The sequence below is a fragment of the Anser cygnoides genome, chromosome 5 (assembly GCF_040182565.1).
Source record: "Anser cygnoides isolate HZ-2024a breed goose chromosome 5, Taihu_goose_T2T_genome, whole genome shotgun sequence".
Taxonomy (NCBI): Eukaryota; Metazoa; Chordata; class Aves; order Anseriformes; family Anatidae; genus Anser; species Anser cygnoides.
This window is the reverse complement of record NC_089877.1, coordinates 48,595,871-48,612,500: the sequence shown is the minus strand read 5'-3', so window position 1 is coordinate 48,612,500 and position 16,630 is coordinate 48,595,871. Positions and strand designations below refer to the sequence as shown.

The 16,630-nt window shown below is 44.0% G+C and overlaps 1 non-coding gene across 1 annotated transcript; it reads left to right on the top strand.

The window, feature by feature from the left end:
* The first annotated feature begins 8,726 nt into the window (after positions 1–8,726).
* Positions 8,727–8,799, top strand: TRNAT-UGU (transfer RNA threonine (anticodon UGU)). The gene has a single exon. It is a non-coding gene; the product is annotated as a tRNA-Thr (tRNA).
* Positions 8,800–16,630: the final 7,831 nt, after the last annotated feature.

Sequence of the window (16,630 nt, the reverse complement as noted above, 5' to 3'; positions counted from 1 at the left end):
TTCCTTCCTTCCTTCCCTTCCTTCCTTCCTTCCTTCCTTCCCTTCCCTTCCTTCCCTTCCCTTCCTTCCCTCCCTCCCTCCCTCCCCTCCCCTCCCCTCCCTCCCTCCCTCCCCTCCCTCCCTCCCCTCCCTCCCTCCCTCCCTCCCCTCCCCTCCCCTCCCTCCCTCCCCTCCCCTCCCTCCCCTCCCTCCCTCCCCTCCCTCCCTCCCCTCCCCTCCCCTCCCCTCCCTCCTCTCCTCCTCCTCTCCTCTCCTCTCCTCTCCTCTCCTCTCCTCTCCTCTCCTCTCCTCTCCTCTCCTCTCCTCTCCTTGAAATTACTCAGCTATACTTAAAATAATTAATACTTCATTGTACCAGAGTTAAAGGATGACAAGCTGGCCTAAAATCTAAGTTTTTTGCTTGTGAGTACAGCCCTTTTCTAAGCTCAGTTTGCCTTGCAATGCATCTACCTCAAAGTAGCCTACAGTCAGGTTGTTGGGGTATTCCTGTGGGAGGCAGGAGCTATGAGTATAAATCCTAACTAGAAAGATGTAATGAAGACCTTGCAGAACCAGGAATTAAAACACACCACTCTGCTAAGCATTCATTCTCGTCACAACTGCACACCCTGCATACTAGGGGTTGTGAACATGTGCAGATGTTGAAGTCTGCCCCCACTATTGTGTGGGCTCTGTTTTGGAAGATGCACGCTTATGGGAGTTGCAACAGTGAGTGTTAAATGTCTACGTGTCCTTCTGGCTTTTGGCTTTGGTGGCTTAATCTCTAGTGTGTTCTCCCAGAGCAGACCTGAGGTACTTCATCAGAGGTGCCCGTGGGGATGGGAGGGAGGAGGAGGCATTGCAGTGCAGTACTGCTGTATTTGCTTTTTGAATAGGCTCTAGTCATTAATGCTGTCACATCCCTGGAAATTCACTTAAAGAAGACATTTGAAGGAGAACCTCTTTCTTCCTGCACACAGAGACACACACAAGCAAAGTCTTTTTTTTTTGATGATGCTTTCAGATAAACAGCCACAGCAAAGCCTCAGTTTCATTTTATCTCCTAGATAGCTCCAGGAAAAAAAATCACTGCCTCTGCCTGCAGCCTAAACAACTCACTTTGCTGCCAAGTGCCATCTCAAGAAGAGGAACAATATAAACTAATTTCATACCTATTCAGTTCAATAATAGGTATTGTTCTAACTATACCTCTAGTGATAACAGACAGAACGGCTTATTTTCCATTGCTAAGCAACTGTTAAAACAGTTGCAGAATTCAGCCAGCTCTAATGGGCTGATAGGAATCAGTGTCTGAAGTTCTTGTTTGCATTCTGAAGTCAACAATAATTGTAGTTCTCTATTAACATTCATTTAAGATAGTTTATGGCTGCACCAGATTCAATCAGGAATCTGCCTTAATGGTGTTCTGAATGGTCTGCTCTCCCTTAGAAAGAGATATTTAACCATAATGCACTACCCTGCTTTAATCCACTTGCTTTGTTTTGATATAATGATGAAGAGTCATAGAAGGTAACGCAGGAAAAACAAGGTAATATGAAGCACTCTGCAGAAATAGAAGCTGATAGTATGAATGGTACCAAGATGCAGGCAGAGAGTTTGAAGTATTTAGGTAGGGTACAATCAATCAGAAGGTGGCAGTTGTCTGCAATGCAAAGACATCTGTAAAACCCTCATACATTTGGAAAAACAGAATCTAGGCAAGACAGACATAAAAGCCTAAGTGCATTAAACCATGGGCATTTTTCCAGCAGTAATTTATGAGTTCGGATTTTAGTCATTTGTGTACATGATTTAGGAGAAGGGACTTTCTGGCCTGGCTCATGCCTTGCAGAGATAAGGACTGGGCAAATGCATAAATGCAAATAAATAAATAAATAAATAAAAAGTGCCACACAAGAGGATCCTGCATTCATAAGCCTTTCTTTGCAGCTGTGGAATGATTTCAGCGACCTGAGAGCATTGTCATGACAGGATGATAGCTCTTCAGATGCTCTGTTCCTTAGCTGTGAGTAAGGACACATAAGCAGGGACACAGAAGGTATACTGCTGCTGCAGCTGGAATTTGGTGCTCACATCCAGCATTTCTCCATTCCTTTTACAGGTGTCTAAATGTATGATTAATGCTTATGCATGTGAGCAATCCCATCACATTCAGCAGAACCATGACAGCTCCTAGTCAAGTGAACGCTTAAATGCAATGCCCTGTTGGTGCAAGGTGAGAAAATCAGCACTGTCAGATGGAGCCCATGCGGGTGAGTCAACACGGCCTTATTAGCCCAGCGTGTCTCACACCATGACTTGCAAGAGCCAGGTCTTAATGCAACAGGAGAAGGATAAGTGCTTTGAAGTAAGGACTTCAGCCAGCTGCCTGAGTCAGAAGAGTGTATCATCACACAAGGATATGAAAACGTGGGGGTGAAAAGTTGAGACTGTCCCTCCACTGAGCTTGCAGCAGTGTCTGAGTCACCACAGGACTGAGAACGCTGCAGGCAATGGCAAGCAAAGTGGGCTTGGTCTGACTTGTCCTCTTATGCAACTCCTATGTTACCACCTTCTGTGCTCCGTCTATAAACCCAGGCAACATCAAGAAGCCGTTACTGAAAGCAGTACTCTTATTTATTCCTTTGTATGAGCCAAAGATGACAAAAAATTAGATTGCTTCCACACAAGGTTTAGTACAGAACCAGCCTCTTTCCTTGCTGGTACCGGTAAGACCATCTGTTGCTGGAATCTTTAAAAGGATGTGTGCACCCCCTAGTGTAGAAGGACGTCCAGGAATTCAGGTTCTTACAACAGGCTGAGCTGAATGAGGATGTTTAATATTAAACCATAATAAAACCCTGCCTTCAAGGGAAAGAATTGTAAACTTGGAGATCATTCTGGGTGTAATCCCTCAACGTCCCTGCACTCAACAGTTGTAGGACCTGAAAGCTCGTTCTGCTGACCTGGATGTTTATTGCACTGGAAGATAGCAGGGATTCACAGTAAAAAATGATATTGTACTGAAAACAAACAATTCAAATTCAGACCTCTCTGGAACTCAGCCATGTAGTAACTAGGTTCAGCCTAAACTTTGAGGTAAATTTTGTAACTGTTTCACTGAAGGTTAGGGATATGGTAATGTCGGACTTTGCCCCAGTTAAGAGATCCTGCAAAAACACGACTCATGCACCTAAATGCTTAAATGCAAAAACTACGGCCCAGACTGTCAAAGGTAGCTGGACTTCTGGCTGGGCCTGCATCCCACTGCTTGGAGTTAGGTCCTGAAAAACCTTTGAAAATCTTCTCCTAACAGCCACGGATCACGTTCTCATTCTTCATCTTTGCCTTTACTTATTTGCCAAGTTCTGCCCATCATATTAGGGCAGAACCTTTCACTTTGATGAATTGAGCTTGCTTATTGGACCCAAAATGGCGGTTCGGCTCCCAGAAGCCAGAACCCAGGCGCTGGATCTTGGCTGTGAGCGTGGGATGGGAGTAACTTGTAGGTACAGTGTCAGGAGGGCCTTGCTCTCATTTCTGAGAATCAGAACGTGAGGCCCTAACCTTTGGAGCACGGTCTGGTACGTGCTACTTTGCTGACAGGCATCAGTGTTGGCCATGGACAGGCTCTGATCTGACCGAATTACACCTCTGTGTTTTCCAGATTTCCTCTGCTCACGCCTCCAAGGAAGACAGGATGTAGCCACTTCCCCTGGGGTGCCTGCAACCCCATCACCACAGCCTTGGCAAGTGCCTGACAGCCAGAAAAATGATATTGCCAATGGAAAAAAAAGCGGTCAGTTTTCATTATCCAAGCAGAATTAAATGAAAAAAAAAGCAAACTGCATAAATGATGGAAATTAAATTAGATTTTCTTTACTTTCATTATCTAAGTACTTTCTGATAATAAATGTATTCTAAAATATGACTTTCATCCAATGGTATTTACTGTATTAAAAACAGACTGATTTTATTTACTGCATAATGCTTAATAGCTCCTCCAAGCCACTTTATGCCATAATTTTAAATGGGTTCTTTGGGCTTTTTTTTTCGAAACAAGAAACATGGCTCTTTGACAGAACAGCTCCTGGTAACTCACAGTGCAAGCACTGCCAGGAGCTGTGGTGACTGGTGTCAGGTGTTTGCTTCTTCCAGAAGGATGGAGTCATTGCGATATCAATGCTGAGTTCCTTATGTCACTTGGGTAAATAACACCACATAATATTTGAAAAGCATCAGCATATTGCTGGTGCGTGCCACCAAAGGGTTACATTTCATGACGCAGTAGTACCACTATGATATGATCTGTGTGAACCAACAAGAATAGTATAATGAGAACATGTTAAAAAAAAAAAAAAGTACTTTAACAAGAAAATTACATTGGCATGTATCGGTGCTGATTTTAAAGCAACTTACCATCCATATTTAGAAAATTTAATCTAACTACTTTAGAAGCTGGACTAATTATTGCGAGACCCTTTTTAAATTAAAATTAAAGATTTAATTTTAATTTAGAGATTTCCAGATCTTTCCATAGCAATTAATTTCTGGTTTAGAACTTTTTTTTCCCCCACTTTCATAACTAGATACCCAAGGCTGTGATTTTTGTTAGATGAAACTCCAGTTGGAAAACTACTGAAGTTCAAAAACTCTTCATCACAATTAAGAAAGTGCTGGGACCCTGTTTCTCATTGCCAAGGACAGGCAGAAGAACATTCCTAATTCCTTCTGCAGATTTCACACTAGCATTAGCACAAGAAAACTGAGGCTGGGGTATGATAGGACTGCTTAACCCTATCCTCTAAATCTCTCTCTGTTGTAATATATGAGTGAAGTGTATTTAATAACTCATTCTTGTCCCCCAAAATGTCTCATATGGTATTCTGTATGAATATGATGATATTTGTTCAGTGGGAGATTTTTTTTCCTTCTTCAAGAAAGCTGAGAGATTCTAGCCTTTGCAAAGATGTTAATACCCAGTCAGATTTCCCAGCAGCCTCATGTGGCTTTTATTCCAAGAGGCATCCCCTTAAAGGCTCCGAGAGAAAGCATTACGGTTAATGCAGTTTGGCAAGTCAGTGTAATATTCACTGCATTACCTTGACATGGTTTAATGGCATGAGCATCATGCTCTCTGTGTCAGAGAAAATTACCCGTTGACCCTTGCTGTAGCTTGATGCCTGTTCTTAGCTGGATGGTTACAAAATGCTATGGAAAACCTTATATGAAGTCCACTCCCCCAACTCTGGCCAATAGGGAACTCAATTGCTATCAGCTTGTCTATTAAAAAAAAATAAAAATCTGACATTGGTGTTTTCATTTGATACGGTATTATTTCATACACATACTGTAGTTGCCCAGCAAGCCTTTCTCCTGGCCTATCCTTCTGGTGAAAAGATAAACCAAAAATGGAAGTGAATACAGAAAGAAATAGAGGGAAATGCAAAAGGACTTTTATTATTATTATTATTATTTTATTCTGATGGAAAACAAAGAGACTGTGGTACTCCCTTTGCAAGAGGCAGTCTTGTTCCACTTGGGGGAAGTTCTCTCTTGCCTTGGGAAACAGACCAGTGCAGGAAGTACACAGGTGATCTTTACAGCTGTGTAATGCAAGAGAACTGAATTTTACCCCTCTGGATGATTAAAGAGATTAATTGTGAGTGATAGCTGGAAAATGAACTTCATGTTCTTGAGAGCCCCTGGATAATGTCAAAATTTCTGCTGGTTCACAGAGAGGCATGTTCTCTTCCAAGGACCTCACTCCAGCCATGGGACCAAACCTTTAAGTTATATGTGTGCAGGGCAAATACATTTATTCCTTGCCTTGTCCACTCAGACTACCAGGAAGATTCCCAGGCGCTGTGTGTCGTGAGCCCTATCCCATGCCAGGAGCCAGTGAGGACCAGTTCACGGTCCTAGGCATGGGCGCATCCATCACGTGGCTAGATGTGACTAGTCTTGGGCTCAGAGCTTCAAAGAGCTTGAAAGCTGTAAGCTGAAGCCTCAGACACAATAAAGGCTAGCATGAGACTTGTACAGGGATGCTATTTTTGCAGCATGTTGCACTCATTAGGCATGAGTGTCAGTGCTGGAAAAAGGTGGAAAACAGTGAAGAGTCAGGTCCTCAGTATCCCCCTTTGATGTCTTAGGTAACTTGAAAGGCAGCCTATGCCACCGCTCTGGTACTGTGACATTAAAAAAATCAAAAGAGAGAGAAATCATCAACGGTAGAGGAGATCCCTGCAATTTGGCAGTGCTCCCGATCCACAAAGCTACTTTTCTGGTTTCTCCCATTAGCCCCACTGCAATATGCACAGAACCAGATTACTTATCAGGGCAGAATATTAACGTTCACAGCATTAATGTTTTGGGGCCCTTAGAATGGAGAGCACTAATAGAAAAATCTCTTCAGTCCTTTCATATGAAAACCCACCATTCTGAACTGACAAAAATAAATGCAGTGAACTTTCAGTGATATTGCACCGTATAAAAAGGTTATTAAAAATGTATTTGAAGGACTAGCTTTGTCAATACTAATGCACTGAAGGAACTGAGGGTTTCCCAGCTCAAGCACTGATGTACTGACTTAGCGAGGGAGTGATTACTGCAATAATAGATTTTGGTTGCTTATGGTAGACAAGCATTTTCTGACTTCATATGCAAAAAATTGTTCTCTGTTTTAAAAAGATGGGATACTCAGTTATATTGAGGTGAATATGAATTATAGATTTTAAAAGGAAAATTGCCAACTAGCTATTGGCTCAGCTCTGACACTGTGTTTGAAAGAAGGTGGTGGGGATAAAATAGAGGAGTGTAGAAGAATATGAGATTACTGGAAGGAATGTAAATGATTTATTGGTTTATTTGTTGATTTTTATTTCCATACTAATCCGAGGGTTTTTAGAGATGATCTGTACATTCCCCAAAGTGATGTGAACATAGCAACAAAGTGCAAGCACATGAAAATTTTAAAGCACAATTAGCTCTGCTTTGAGAAATGGGTCCATTCTCCTATTTTGGATTCAGACATCTCTGACCTGGCTGCTTGCTGTTGGACTACGCAATGGCTAGATCAAGATTCTTACCGTGGGGTTTCTGTGCATGTCTTCCAGGACCAAATGACAATCAGTCTTCTTTTATTGCTTTAAATGAACCTTACTTAAAGAGACTGCAAGGAGAGGAAAAGCCAGTCTTTTAAAACCCCACTTTCAGTCACTTAAGATGCTAATGAGAGAGGTAAGCATTTATTTTTTTAATTATCATCGTGTTTTTCTCAATCATGCTCCCTTTGAAGAATGCAGGAAACACGCTACTGCTCCCACGGACAGATGCTGCCACGTAGTTTTGTCCTGCTTGAGCACCACAGCCAATGTGTTCTTTTGGCATCTGAGGGAAGGTGTCAGGACTTCAAAACCTTACTGAGCAATTTTTGTCAGTCTGCCTCTGCAGTGACGTGTAGTAGCAGCAGGACACAACAGAGGCCTAGGAGAACAATATGGTAACATGCAACAAGTTTTCATATAGTTTTGTTGCTGTTGTTGGGGTTTTCAGGTATTTTTCCTGGTTTTTTGTCTGTTTTTTACCAGTGCTTAAATATTTCATGGACTTCTTGTGCATTGATGCACTTGCACGAAACCCTGCAGCAGGGGTTTCACTGGTCCCCCAGGTTCGCAGATGAGCACATAGCAACTCAGGCTGGGCCTGACAGGGGCACAGGGACTAAGCGGAGAGGTCCTTCACAAGATAAAGGGATTTTTTTTCAGTTTTCCAGAATGTAACAACTTATCATGTCAATATAATCGTGATAATAAATAATCTGTACTGTTCTTGTGTTCTCCAGTGTTGGTTTCTTATACTTGCACTGTGTTACACACGTGTATGTACACAGACACATACAAGGCTTTCCGTTGGGATCCCTGCCAGCCAGGGAAGCACTGAAGCTGGCACTGTCACCCACCAGAGTTTTAGAGACTGGCAAGCCTGCACCCTGGCCTGTTGTAGTATCTCAGAGGAGACTTGATCCCCACACAAAACCCAGCCAAACCATAACAAAAAAAAAACAAAACAACAATAATGCCTGAGTAATATATAAATCTGTAGTTTTTTTTTTTTTTTCTGTGTGTGTCATGATGATTTAGACTTCTATCTTATTTCCAAAGCCAATACAGTATTAAGAGGAAACTCTTGGTGGATTTAAACACTTATTGTCACCAAGGTGACTGGAATTCACACCCAGGCAATGAGTATCCCTCTGTGGAGAAAATGGGCCTGCCCCCCTCGTGTTGTATCTACCGTCCTGCGGCCCCACGGGGCTTAGTTTTCGCAGTCAACAACAATTGATCAGAGTTTAGTTCTCAATTTTATTGCTGCCATTTATTACAAAATACAAGGGGGTTAATGAGAGAGGAAGTCTTCGGGTCCTCTTTCCGCCCCGCCTCACGACCCGCGCCCCCCACACGCGGCCGGCCGCCTCCCGCCGGGCGAGGGGCGGCGCTGCGGGCCCGCACGGGCCGCTGGCTGCCGGCGGGCCGCGGGCTCCTCCCGGCGGCGGCCGCTCCGCAGGGCCGCAGGGCCACGAGCCCCATTCCCCGTCCCGCTGGGGCCGGGGGAAGGCGGCCGGGCCCGGCGGCCGGCCCGGGGGGAGCGCGGCCGCGGCGGCGGCTCGGCGGGGAGCACGGAGTGGGCGGGCGGGGGCGGGCGGTGCAGGCTGTTAGGCGGAGCGGGGGCGCTTGTTGAGCGGCGGCTCCATAGCTCAGTGGTTAGAGCACTGGTCTTGTAAACCAGGGGTCGCGAGTTCGATCCTCGCTGGGGCCTCGCTGACTTTTTAAGTGTCCCTACGCTGAGCCTGCTGCCGGCTGTCCTTATTTTAGGGTATTTTGTGTGGGTGGTCACGAACCGCGCGTGTGGACGCGGTGGGTGTTGTTACGAGGGGAATAAACGGTGTGGATAAACCAAGAGTGAGGAATGAGACAGGTCACCTGCATAACCCCTGCATGCACTGTGTGCCAGCGGGGAACGGGGCACCACGCAGTGCCTTGGAGAGTGGTATGGGGGTGGCTGAATAAGTCGCACAATTTCCCTCGTGGGAGTTTCGGCAAAATGCTGTTAAGGGTTTTAAAAGGAACAAATTGCCCCTGAGTGGAGAATAAACTGGGCAGGATTATCTGACTCTTCACAGCTTGTCGGGGAGGCCGAGCTGTTGGTTTTATTTCTGTGCTGGAGGCTGGGCAGAGGAGGTGCAATAATTCTTTGGCTCTTTTTTTTTTTTTTTTTTCTTTTAGGTTATAGAAAGAGCTAGAAAATTCAGCACAAATAATCCTCTTGAGCACCACACTTTAAAAATATGCATTAGGTTTTTTTCAGAAATCTAGCGAGTGAGACATTTAGCTTCTAGTATTGCAAACACCGCAGCAGTTACCGACATCAAGCAGGGAAATGAACGCATACATTTAGGCCGGGGAAAGGCCCACACCTGCGGTGCTCGCCCTGTAAGGGCTCAGCGTGTGGTGTTGCTGCTGAAGATGCTCGCAGCTGCAGGGGGCTGCAGCTCCGTGTGCCCACGGATGTGGCTCGACGTGTCAGCACGGTGGTGAGGGCTGTGGTGCTGCCTGAAGTGACTTCTTGTTTGAGTACTGCCTCCTCATCCCTTAGGGGAAAACAGTGCTGTGTCCTAACCACAGAGTCCCCAGCTGACCAACAACAAAACCGGTCCCCTGGTTCAGTAATCCTCCCAAAGTACATAGGCAGGGACACCAGCCCAGCACCAGGTGGGCCTGCTCTCTCCGGGCTGCTGGTCAGAGGCCTGCTACGGCCATAGTTTCAGGAGTGAGGGGGAGCTGAGTTTTGCCATGGCTCACCAGAGCGATGCCAGATCTCTGGGGTGCAGATTGTCTTAAGAAATCATTTGTGTGCTTATAAAGCAGCATTCAGAAAACATAACTGAACATGCAGGAGCAGTCTCTGCACTTGGGCCGGGCGGAGCCCAGCGTGATCGATGTCAGAGTGCAGGTGATGGGATGGTGAGGTTTTTGCCGTGGAAGGACAGATCATACAAATGATGCGTGACTGATCTGTTCCTTACATACAGCAAATGTTACAGGAATAGGGTTTGTCTCTTCCTGCTTGTCATAGCTATATACAAAAACTACCATGGAAGGCTTTTCTAAAATGCTGACAGGTTGATGCGTGCGCCTTTATAGCAGTTGGGAAGCTGCATGAGTGGGAGCTAAGCCACCTAATGTCAGCATTTAAATTGTGCTTCCATTTTAGGAATCTACTAACTGAATCCTCCGAATTAACTGCACGTTGTTATATAAGAGGAGGAGAGAGGCAGATGCTCTTGGAGGCCTCCAGAGGGAGAGCCTGCTCATCAAAACCGGGTCTCTGTGCTTGTGCAAAGTGCTTCTGGACATACTCGGGCATCCGCTATGGCCAGGAACTATCTAGGGGATTGGGTGTTTTGGGGACACTGGGTCACAGAGCACCTGAAAATTGGGTCCAGAGTGGGTGACTGCGTTTTCTGCTGATGAGATTGAATTTTCATTTTTCAGAGGCATATCTTTATAATTAAACAGGGCCTATTTTAGAACAGCAGATTTTTAAAAATAGTTTTTTACAATCATACTGCTGTTGTACTATACACAGCAGAGAGCAACCTGTTAGAGCTGACCCCGCAGAAACCTGCAGATGACTGCAGCTGGGGGCAGGGACTCAGCAGCGCATCCCGGCCCCCAGGTGAAGGTGGCTGCGGTGGGCCTGGGGCTGGGCCCTGGATGCTGGGACCTGGATGTTAACACTGCATGAGGTGAGACCAACCAGTGCCACTTCTCGGGCCCCCACCTCATTCATACACATGCAAGAGTGGAAAACAGGAGATGCACCTAGGCCTCCCTGGAGCCTATTCCATCCCATAGTCACCTAAGTACCATTCCCAAATCCCAGCCAAAGAGTGACCCAAAAATTCCCACCATCCTCTACAAGCAATGTCTTCAAAGGTCTCCATTTCCTGCTGAAGGAAGCTTTAGCAGCTGTTGTGGCTGAAGGTGAGAAATGTGTCAAAGCTTTGCTCTGAAAAGCTGAGGTGACCTTCACTAGGTCCAGTGATAAAGTTGTTGGTGATGTCATTAGAAAATGTCTTTATGGTTTGTTTCTCTGAAATGTGGTGAAGGGCCTGACCATACTAATTGTGTTTTCAATTTGATTACTAGCAGAGACCGTGGGAATTACCGCTGTATCTGCAAAGGCAAATCTGCCATCACTGCAAGATATTCTGACTTCATCCTGAAGATCTATCTCCCTGTTGTTTTCTCCTTGTTGTGGTTTTTTTTTTTTTTGGTTATCCCCCCACCAAGTAAACTTATAGCCAGTTGCTCAGTTCAGCAGCAGGAGGCCTTACACAATGAGAGGCTGTTTTCTTCATGATTATACTATTTTTCTTTCCAGATATGTAGCAAAATTGACATATCTAAGCCTAGCTTACTTCATTGTGATATCATTTTTGATAATGGGAACAGGGAATCGAAGTCAATGACTGGAAAACTGGTTTAGCCTTCAGAGGAAAAATGAAATATAAACTCTTTCAATATTCCACATGCTTTAATATTGCACATGTATTGCCAAAACGTCATAAACTCAAAGAACTTATAAAATCTAAGATTAATAAGGTACGTTTCCATTGGCTTAGTCAGGAATGAACTAAGGAAATTCTGACTTGTGTTTCTGGACTTGTCCCTAAATACTCAACGCTTGATGACTTCAGGTTTGTGCCAGTGAGGTAAAGACAAGAAGTAAAAGTTGAGACATTTTGTTTCCTCACCTGATGTGAATGCAGCCATCAAGAACGTCTCCAATGAACAGTAAAAATATTTGCTTGCAATAATCAAAGGTGTTATTAGTAATATCAAAAAGAAAAAAAAAAGTGTTTGTCTGCTAAAGATACATTTTAGTTATATATTGTCCTTTAATTCTGTTCTTCTGGTTGCTGAAACAATACAAAATTCTTCACGCATGACAAAGCTATCATCTGCCTAGTCAGGTTTTTCCAGGATGTTCCACATCTTGATGCCTAACCACATATTTTTACAAGTTCAGTGGTCCTGTTACTCTGTCAGAGGGTGGCATTAAAAAATTCACAAGCATTGCTTGAAAGTGGGTAGAAAGGAACATGGTCTAGAAGTCTGAACACAACCACCAGCTGTAATACTGACTGAGTCCAGTGTACTGACCTCTAGAGCTAGCTGTCTCCTTGCTCCCTTTCCTCTGTCAAGAAATCTCTCCCTTTTAAAACAAAGTAATTAAAACATTGCTGTTCAAGGCCAGACACAGGCCAAATGCATCCCCAGACACAGTGAGAGCTCAGTGCATTAGGACTTTGAATGATGATGCAAGGCAATCTTCACAGAGGAGTAACAGTAGAAAAATCTGTGCTTACTGGTATTCTTGGCAAAAGATCATATTTCTGAGCCAGTTAGCTATGGATGGAGGGACAGCTAATGAACCCATTCGGCTTCTGGTATGGATGTTATTTACTGCAATGTCAGCGTTGGAATTAGGATGTTTAAAAAGAGCAGGGGCCTCTGATAATGAGAAAGTACAGGTGAATTAAATCATTCAGTGTTTGCCAGGAGAGTTACTGTTGTGTTTTAAAGAAAACTAATGTTTTCTGCATTGTTAAGGAATCTTTTCCTTACACACACTACTACATGTTACTGTTAGTAAAACAAATATATACTTATAATTATTTACTTATAGGCACATAGACATATATATTTTGAGGTGTTACTGGTACAACACCTGGAAGAACAGAGGAGAAGCAAACAGCAATGTCTTATTGCAGCTCCCCAAGATATTTAGCTAGCTGTGCAATATATGATCCTCACCTTGCTTGCATTTCAGTGTATGTGTCTGTCTAGAGGTTTTGTAGAGTGATGTTGCCAAAGATAAAACATGGCCTTTTCCCATACAGTCTATAATTTAATGGTGGGAACACTAGGTTGTGACAGTACAGGATCCAGGCACAATTACAGTAGGTCTGAATAAAATGAAATGCATAGGGCAGTAGAGAGGAGAGTCCTTTAAAAATCTCATGTGTGTGTGATTTACTGGGGCTTGAGAATAGGTGAAAAAAGTTTACTTTAGAAGGGATGAAACACTGTTCATTTAGAAGCTATGTGTCATATTTATATACAAAAATTTCCTGCTGTCATCACTAAACTCAGTGGTCTCTTCAGATTGTTACTATATTTCTGGCTTTCAGGTGACCAAAATTAGTTTGAATGTAGAACTAGTCTTAAGGTCAAGGTAATGCTTAAATGAAATTTAGAAATGTGAACCTGAAGTATTAGGGAAAATAAAAAGATAATTCAGCTCCCTTGCCTGCTTCTCTAGGACTGGTTTTCTAGATTTACCCAGTTCAGCTTATCTTAATATGAACATAAATGAATCAGGAGTCTGTAAGTGGAGGATCATAAAATAAGGCTGGTAGCAACTGTGCTAATCTCTATTCAGATCAGAGAGGCTGCTTTGCTGACATCAGAGCAGGCAGACTGCGAACTAATGCTGCATGTGTCTGTCTGCCCGTCTGCCTGTATCTGATTATCCCTCAGACAGACCCTGCGCGCTGGCTGCTCACAAGGAAAGCACTTTCATTCCTTTTGGAGATAAACAGAGGAGCTGTTCCTTCTGGTCACCAAGTTACAGATTATTTTTGGACAAGAATGCTGTTGCTTGCAATCCCCCTGCTGTATACATGAGACTGGCTAATGACCGTGGAGCCTGTACATGTAAACAGCCTCAAATCACGATACAGTCCTGAAAAGAGGTATGGCTATGTCTGCTCGTTCCCTTCAGAGCACTGCTACTGCTGATCGCTTTGCCACTGCAAGAACTGTAATCCACACCAAAAGCCATTTGTAACAGAAATTAATAAAGAGTAAAACCACATGGACATGTATTTCTCACTGCATGTAGCAGCTGTATAGAGACAGCTGTCGCTACCAATGTGCTAATATTTTTTAAGATTGATAAAATATAGCATTGAAGAGCCATACAGTTCAGCTATGCAATAAAGAGACTTTATTTTAAGGAGGATTCACAAATTTAGTTTTAAATATTTCCACTGTCCCACCAGAACAGTGGAAGCAGAACCAGAAAGCACTGTCATCACTATTTTGCAGTCACCTTCTCACCCCTCGAAAACATTGCTGCTGGCACAATCGGTGTCTCTACTGCCTGTACAATTAAGTAGCAACATCTGGGAGAATGCAGCCAGCTGGAGCTCGGCAGCTTGACACCTGAGTGCCCAGCACTGTGGGCTGGATTTGTAGTCCATACTGAGCCACTTGTGCTCTGCCTCTGACCATGCCTTCAGGCTGGGTTCTGGGAGCCTGAGCTCACCAAGTCCGTCAAGCAGCATGTGAGCCTGAGCTGGTCCTTCTGGGCTTGTGTTCCCACTTGGTGAAGCAGATTGCTTGCTCTAGATTTGAGCTAGGGAGACACCCAAAATGTGGGTGGTAAAGGAGGCTATGGATAATGAAGGAGACTGTCAGGAGAGAGCTTGAGTCCTGAGCAAGCACAGCAACAGAGATGCAGCCTGAGAGAAGGCACTAACTGTGGTGTGCTGCAACACCACGGCTGCTTGTTTAGCTTATAAATGTCAGTCAGCCAATTAGTTCAGTGAAGCTTTTCAAAACATTGCCTGTGAGGTTATTATAATTAAAATGCCAACACAAATAGTCTACATTCCAAGGCCCGAGCAGCAGAGAAGAAATACCAACACAGGACCAAGCCTGAATCTGATAGAAACGGTGCAGATAAAGCTGGACGTTATGATCACGTTTCTTTACTGCCTTGTCTTCGCTGTGATTTTCACATCCCTGCCCCGTTCTGCATAGTTTGCTCAGCAGGGCAGCCTATCTGCTGAGTTCTCCTCCAGCTGGCTGATGAAAAAACAGACGAGTAAAGTATTGTAGGTGTCCACCACGGATGGGGGCTGTTAGAGCACACCCAGTGCAGGCAGCCTGTGGTCCAGCTGTGCTCGGGGGATAAGGGGAACCTGCTGTGCAGAGGAATTAGGGGCTGCGTTCAAGCACAGCACCATCAATCATGAAGAATCAATTCTTGCTCCTCCCCTCAGAGCTGCAAAGTGCCAGGGGCTAGCTGCCCTCAAACAGAGCTGATAAACACATCTGAGGAAATGTCAGACTGGTCAGGCAAACCTGATACTCCTAAACCACCGCTGACAGGAGCCCGGATCTCACCCAGCCCTCGGTGATGCTGCAGTAACAGCTCAAGCCTCTGATCCAGTATGTCTTTTATCCATTCCTCCATCCTCCCCTGGGCTTTCCAGACATCCTTGCTCTTTTGGCTTCATGCTGCTTCGCCCCTTCATTTGCATTTAGCTCTGACTGTTCTAATCTGCTTTTTAAAAGCCGGTCTTCAATTTATATCTCTTTGTTCCTTTATCCCATCACAAAAGCCCTGAGATATGCTTTTTCAATGCACGCTCACAGACAAGTTCAATTTTTTTTTTTTAATGCCCCCCTAAAAATAGATAACTTTCCTGTGATTTTTTTTTTGTTTTCCCCCCACAAGACATTTTTATTCCACTATTCCAGCATTTCTGCTTCCTCGGGGGCTTAATTTCCTTTTGGCTAAGAAAGAGAAACTGGGTGAAGATGTAATGCAGGTCTGGGCAATACAGAGACCACTATAAATATCAGAATTGTAGGTGATGTGGGCTCAGTCTGTGTCATTTGCTTAATCCTCAGTGCTGTGCTAAATGATTTACCAAGGCTGTTTTTTTTAATAAATCCTCCTGAACCAAGTTTATTTCTCCTGCTATCAACAATCATCAAACTTCTGATTGCCCACCAAGGCCTCCAGAGTTTAAGCTGAAAATAAAATCCTAAAATAGGACGATGGTGACATCTATATTGTTTTGCCTCATAAAATTTGTGACGTTTGTTTAAGTCGAAAATTACATCAGCATCAGTTACTTGGTGCAATTGAAATAAAATCATGTAACCAAGTAGGTAAAATTAAAGTCCAGGGGGACTGAGTTGTTAGACTTTAAGACTTTCTTCATTCAGCTGTGCCTCTTGCTTGAGTGTATTTCATTACAATGAGAGCAATGTCAATTCACTTATACTCAGTGCCCTGTGGCAGCATCCTTAATATTTTACTCACACCTGCCTCAAAACTCCCACTGATTCATCCCAAGGAAGTGTGGGCTGGATGCTAAGTAAGGACTTCGGTATTTGGCTGCCAGTGTTGGAGTTCATCCGTCCCTTTGTAAAAAGTGCATGGGTAGAAGGAACTGTGCGGACACTGAATGTTAGCGAAGTGCAAGGCTAAGACCAGCAGTTACACCTGCACACGCCTGACTTTTAAGGGTAAGTTAAAAGTCACCATTTTGTAGCCTGGAGCACCGGAGTGGAAAGTTACTGAGTTCTGCTGTAGCCAGAGTGCTCCTCTTTGGTTTTCACATGCCTTAAATTTCTGAGGTTGTTTTGCCAAAGATGCAGGCAACTTCTAAAATTTTTGGATTCCTAACAATATATAACAGAAGTTATTTGATCATTTAAACTGATGGCTTCTGAGGAAATTCAGATTACGGTATGGTTCTTAATATGTTCATTACCTTCGC